The following is a 7,616-nucleotide window of genomic DNA, read 5'->3' on the forward strand; positions in this document are numbered from 1 at the left end:
GATGTTATTAAATTTTCCAACAAGACTTTTTCTTTGTTCATTGTAAATAATAAATGTAATATACCTGTATCGTGTGACTACCGATAACACTATGCAGATAATTACTTTGTGACGGTATATTTATATATGAGTATAAGCATATAAAATTATCTTATTTTAATGAACGTATGAAAACCACATCTATACCTTCCTTCATTAATTTCCCGAGTTTTATCGATGACCATAAACCCATAATCACTATGATTCCAACATAAATGAGAAATTTTGCGAAATTCTGAGAAATCCATATCTGTAGATGAATGATCGTTGAATATATGTCGTAAATTTGTATCATCTTGTTTCAGTATTATTAAGAAGTTTGCGTTATCTCTTACTAGCTGTTTGGTTATTTTAGAATATGTCTGTGCTAAATAAAATACAGAGCTAGCACCCGAATGTCTACCCATACTAAAGTATTCTCTAATTACGGACTGTGGACCACATATCACATCGTCAAAAATGATGATGGAATTTTTCTTGGTTAAGTTTGGTTTTATAACCTTATCAGCGCTTGTAAATATGAAAAAATTAGCACCCTTTATATCATCTATTATTTTTTTCAATAAAACATATTTTTCCTGATTAGAGGTTTTTGAGTATAAATAAATATTTTCAAATCTTAACCCGTTTGCATGTGTGATCAGATTATACATTATATTTGTTTTTCCTGAACCACTGGGGCCAACTAGTATAGCACGTATAGTATCGGGTAATAACGAACCATGTCTTGATGGTTTTTTTACTACCTGAACATCTACATTTATAACATCTAATTTTTCTTTCTGCTCAATCAAATTCATATTATTTTCATATAAATACTCTAGATTTTTTAAATTTATAGCCAGTTATAGATGGCGTGTTCAACTCGCAAGTGTAAGTCAGACAAGACTGGAAAAGGATTAGTAAACTCTCTTATAAATAGTCTCCCGTTCGAAGCCCATGTTTCAGGCTATCAGTATTGCGGCCCTGGTACAAAATTAAAAAAGAGACTAGATCGTGGTGATAAAGGAATAAACCCATTGGATGCTGCTTGTCGTGATCACGATATTGTGTATGCAACGAGTAAAAATTTAGACGATAGACATAAAGCTGATGAAGTGCTAGAAAATCGTGCTTGGGAGAGATTTAAAGCAAAAGATACACCTAGAAAAGAGAAATTAGTTGCGTACGCAGTAACAAACGCAATGAAAGCTAAAAGAAAAATAGGTATGGGTTGCAAACGGAAACGTGCTATAAAAACAAATTGTATACTAGCAGCGAAAAAAAAAAGAATCTCAAAGAAAAAGAATGGTGGTAAAAGGCTGATTTTAGCACCGAGGCAGTCAGGAGGTGTAATTCCCTTAATACCTATATTTGCAGGATTGTCGGCACTTGGTAGTTTGATGTCTGGAGGTGCTAGTGTGTATAATGCTGTTCAAAATTCAAAAAGAAAAAAAGGCAGTGGTTTGAAATCAAACAAAAATAGGTTAAGAAAAAAAAACTGATGATCACGCTACCTAACAGACCGCTTTCGTCTCAAGATATTATAAAATATGTCGGAAAGTTGAAAATCAATCATTTCCGTGGAGTCTTTTCACGTGATAACTTACCTAAAAAACCGCATACGATTGAATGTGGTGTATTAAACTTGGATATATCTTCAGGCGACGGAAGTCATTGGGTAGCGTTTTATAAAAATAAGGACAAAGTTGTTTATTTCGATAGCTTTGGTGATTTACCACCACCAATTGAATTACAACATTATTTCAGACAGTTCAAAATAGTATACAACTATTCCAACTATCAAGACTTCAATACATTTAACTGTGGTCATTTATGTCTTGAATTTTTACAATGTATGAATCTGTTACATTAAGTTTGACTGGAAATACAACTATATTATCAACGAATTATTTTCCGTCCCTAAATGTTTACGAGGATTCAGAAATAGCTTTGTTATCTTTGCAAACGTGCAATTCATTTCCAAATATTATAAATCCAACTAATAACCGGCTGAGAATAAAATCAATTCCTCCAGATAGAATAGCAAAAATTCAATTTTTTATACCAGTCGAATGCCGTGACATAGAAGATATTAACAAATATATGGTAGAAGAGTTATCTCAAGTTAATAAAGTCTACGGAACAAAGCTGACATTCAGTGTACGTATTGATCCTGTCGATTTTAGAACGTATATAAAATGTAATGGAATACTAAACTTTGAGCATCCGTATAGTATAGCACCTGTTTTTGGGTATAGAAAGAAAGTTTGTGGACCGTTTCATGAAGAACATCGATCGGATAAAGCTGCAAATTTAAACACAATTAATTCTATAAAAGTAATGTGTAATATAGCACATGGGTCATTCAACAACCAACTTCAAAGCCATTCGATATATGAGTTTTTCCCAAGTGGGAGAAGAGGAACAAAGGTTGTTCAATCTCCGGTAAACCTTATATATTACAGATTAAACAAAACAGATATTAATTCAATTACTGTTCAGTTAGTTGACCAAAACAATAATCCAATTGACAATTTTAACGAAACGTTAACAGTTGTTCTGCATATTAAACGTCACGGATCTCATCATTAAATTTATATCTTAGATTTTGTAATGTATGAGTCAGTTACTTTAAGTTTAACTGGGAATGCTACCATATTATCTGTAAATTATTTTCCACCTATAAACCTTTACGAGGACTCAGAAATAGCTTTGTTATGTTTACAGTCATTTAATTCGTTTCCAAATATTAATGATAATAATAATAAATTTTCTATACAAGTAGCTGAGAATGAAAACAATAATGATCCTATGATATGTTTTATTACATTGGAAGAGGGTTGTTATGAAATTGAAGATATTAAGCAACGAGTTAAGAAGCAAATAGATGACTATAATAGTAAAAACTTAACCAATTTAACATTCGACATTACAGTTGATCCTAACGATTTCAGATCGTATATAAAATGTAATGGGATACTACACTTTGAGCATCCGTATAGTATAGCACCTGTATTCGGTTTTGAAAAACGAGTATATAAGCCACACAATGAAATTCTTCGATCGGAAAAAGCTGTAAATTTAAACACAATTAATTCTATAAAAGTAATGTGTAATATAGCTCAAGGATCATTCAACAACCATCTTCAGAGTCATTCGATTTATGAGTTTTTCCCAAGTGAAAGGACAGGGTTGAAAGTAATTCAGTCACCACCAAATTTAATATATTACAAATTGAATAAAACAAATATTGATTCGATAACCGTTCAGTTAGTTGATCAAGATCATAATCCGATTGATAATTTTGCTGAGGCATTGACAATTGTGTTACATATTAAACGTTACGGATCTTGAGATGGGTTTAAAATTCAATATAAACCCACTACTTCGGATCAGTACAACTAGTCATAAGACTAAAGTGCTACCAGCAACATCAAATCAAATAAAAAAATTGACGGTGAAGAATAAAAAAATTTTACAAGCTTTGGGTTATCAATTAAAGCAGAATGCCTGAAAGTGATATTTTGGATATAACTTCACAGTACGAAACGGATTCTAAAATTACAAAAATTGAATATCATTCATACGCACCGTATACAACATCATTTAATAATAATGATGAAATACGTATATCGATCCAGCAAACGGATGTCTATCCATATCTACACGAAAGCTTTATTTTTTTGGAAGGAATAATTACTGATGCTACCAAAGTGAAACTAACTAATAACGGTTACTCTTACCTTTTTGAGCAAATACGGTTGGAAATCAATGGGATAGAAGTAGATAGCACGCGTGTTCTTGGAATCACTAGCTCGTTGAAAGGTTACTTATCCGGTACGCCAGACAACTACAATTGCTATGAAAATGCTGGCTGGAATTTTAAAAACGCAACGCAATCAGAAAATGATAAAGGTGAATTTAGTGCTTGCATTCCATTGAAATATTGGTTAGGTTTGTTTGAAGATTATAAAAGAATATTAGTGAATTCTAGATTGGAATTAATATTAACTCGAAGTCATAGCGATTTAAATGCTTTAAGTTTAAAAACTGGTGTAACTGCTTCTGAAGGTAAAGTCGTTTTAAATAAAATAGCCTGGATGGTTCCACATATAACTGTTGACGATGAAGAAAGGTTAAAATTATTGAAACTTATAGAAAAAGAAAAAAGTTTGTTTATTCCTTTTAGATCTTTTGAGACTTTTGAATATCCTGAACTCGGAACCGCTAAAAAAGTTGTATGGAATTTGAAAACTGCTTCAAAATTAGAAAAACCACGATTTATCATAATTGGATTGCAAAAAGGACGCAAAAATATGTTATCGAAAGATTGTAGTATATTTGACCATTGTAATTTAACAAACGTTAAAGTATTTCTGAACTCGATAGCTTATCCATACAATAATTTGAATTTAGATTTTACTAAAAATAATTTCACTTTATTATATAATATGTATACATCGTTTCAAGAATCGTACTATGAAAAAAGTATTCGTAACCCGATATTGAGTCCTTCTACTTTTCTGACAAACGCTCCAATTATAGTCATCGATACTTCGAAACAGAACGATTCAGCTACTGCCTCGGCAGTGGATGTTCTATTGGAAATTGAAGCTTCAGAATCGCTTGCAGGTGTAACTGCTTACTGTTTATTAATTCATGATCGTATTGTAGAATATGTACCTTTTACTAGAGAAGTAAGGAAACTTGTGTAAATATAATTAAGAATTAATTTTTAACAATAAAAACTATTATTTAATAATTCGTGTTCTTTACTTGAAATAATTATTTTAGTTTTAAGATTTGCTAAAAAATTTGCTACACGAAGACAAAATTTGGTAGAAAATCTCTGTTTGTGTTACACGGTAAATCTGAGTGCTCCAAGGGGGACATTCCCCCTTGAAAAAAAATTTTTACCGTGGAAAAGCTGGCTGTGAACATACAAATATATACTACTGACGTTTACTTTCCAGTGGTGGGTCCGGGCAGGTCTGCAACGTCGCCGTTCTTCTCCAGCAGAGAGTCGACCGTGCTGTAGGCGTCGCTGGTGCGGTTCAGGATTTTTTCGATGTGGTTGCGCAGGTCTGGGTCCGAGGTCCTCTGCATTAGTTTCTTTGTGTCAGCGGCGACTGCCTTCAGGGTGGACCTAGCCTTGTTCAACTTCTCCCTCAGCCTGACACTCCAGTCACTGCTACAGGGTGTCAGCACCGATGCGTGGCTGGTCTGGCGGTCGTCCGCCACCTTTTGTTTTTTAGTCGTCGGTTCGATCAGAGCATTGGTGACCAAGTCAAATGCTTCCGAAGCGCTCAAGGTCGAGCGGCTGGACCCCGATGACGGGGTCGGGTCGGTCAGGTCTATCTCCATGATGGTGGGGGGGTTCGGCATGTCACCTGGGGCCGGGCCCCGGGCGCCTTGTGGAGGAAACGGCTTCGCTCCTTTGTTTTCTACAAAGTCCAGAGACCGCGATTTTGTGGTACCTCTATCTCCGCCCCTGGGGGGGATAGGGGGTCCGGGTTTGCGGGGTCTGGTCGGCGTCGTCTAGAACTGCTAGAGAATCGTCGAGGGGGCAAAACTTTTTTCCCGAAGCTCTCAGACCACTTCCGGCCGAGATATCCGAGGAAAACCAACAAAACGGGGTGCCGCGGAAAAACGCGAGCGGTAGCGGGCGCTACGGAGCGTGCGCGTGGCAACTGTAGGCTTCCGGTGTTGGAGCTGCCTCTGTAAACACGTGACTAGTGCGTGTTGGATACGTGAAGCGTACGCGGAGAAGGGTAAGCTGCGATAACGGAGCGACCTGCTGCGGAGTACGTCCTCACTGAACGGCAGACACGTCTCGACTGAACGGCAGACACGTCTCGACTGAACGGCAGACACGTCTCGACTGCACGGCAGACCCGTCTCGACTGAACAGCAGACACGTCTCGACTTGAACGGCAGACACGTCTCGACTGAACGGCAGACACGTCTCGACTGAACGGCAGACACGTCTCGACTGAACGGCAGACACGTCTCGACTGAACGGCAGACACGTCTCGACTGAACGGCAGACACGTCTCGACTGAACGGCAGACACGTCTCGACTGGAACGGCAGACACGTCTCGACTGAACGGCAGACACGTCTCGAATGAACGGCAGACACGTCTCGACTGAACGGCAGACACGTCTCGACTAACCTAACCTAACCTAACCTAACCGGCGAATAAGCTACGAATATTATTTTAATTCTGAATGAAATGTTAACACAGAAAATACTATACTGCTATATAGTATTATACTTTATTATGCACATCTAGTGGCGTACTTTCAATTTTTTAAAGGATGGGGGATGGATGAAATTATATTGATAAGTTTATCGGAGTGCTTCACGCCTTTACCAAACGCAATACGTTCTATCGTTGACCATAAGTAGTTACAACTTATACAAAACAATTAAACAAATAGACATACTCGTATTAAATATTTAATATAACCAAATTATAAACTAAAATAATAATATTTAGTTAATGCCCGGTATGCGGCTACAAAAATAGACCACTAACACACATAGGCCATAGGCCTCAACATAAATACAATAAATTTACTAATAATTATACACAACTTAATATCTAAACATTTTCCGGTCAATCGTGATAATAGGAGATGAGCGCCATTTCTTTTTCTAATGCGTAATAATATTATATTAACTTCAAGTAAATATATTTGTTGCCGCCGCAACATAACAACAATATTATTTTTATATAGTCAATTATCACTGGTCATTGAGGACAGCTGGTCTCACACACACATACCACCTTATTTGTATTGTTTTATATTCGTATTGAATGTGTTTTGTGAGTTATATAATATGTAGATTAAACGTTATCGCACGCCGCCGCGCCGTCTATGCAAATATTATTTAGCACGGCCGCCGTGAATCTGTCCGTTTGTGTACGTCTTACCGAGAACACCGATGTGTGTCAACTATTTTTTATTATATACGTATTAATTTTATTATTTTTTTTTCTTTATTATTGTGAGCCATAAGGGCAATACTCATTATTATTTTTTATTGTATGTGCGTTAATCGTCGAGTATATGTCACCGTATCGGCACAACCATACCTTTATTATTGTGAGCCATTAGGGCAATCATTACACTATTATTTTACTATCATTTACGTGTATTGTACTCCTACTATAGCACAGGACCAGCTAGCTAGTCTGCGCTCCACAAACTGTGAGTTTTATCATTATATTTATTATTATTTATTTATTATACACATTTAATTGTTGGGCCAAAAGGGCTATAGATATTTTTTATTATTATTAATTTGTTGGCCAGAAGGGCCGCATATTATTTTATACGAGCTTCAGCTCAAATAGCTGCGTCAATATATTATTATTATTTCGGTTGGCCATAAGGGCTGGTCATTTATTATTATTATTATATAATTTTTATACATTTGTGTTACGGTGAGTTTTAATATATAATTTGTACTGCTATTATTTCAATTTGCGTATTATACAGCAACTTAATTACCAGAAACCGTGTTACCATTTTATTATTATTTGTTTTATTGTACACACACCCACAAACATACACATATTAATACACA

The sequence above is a fragment of the Metopolophium dirhodum genome, chromosome 5, assembly GCF_019925205.1.
Source record: "Metopolophium dirhodum isolate CAU chromosome 5, ASM1992520v1, whole genome shotgun sequence".
Lineage (NCBI taxonomy): Eukaryota > Metazoa > Arthropoda > Insecta > Hemiptera > Aphididae > Metopolophium > Metopolophium dirhodum.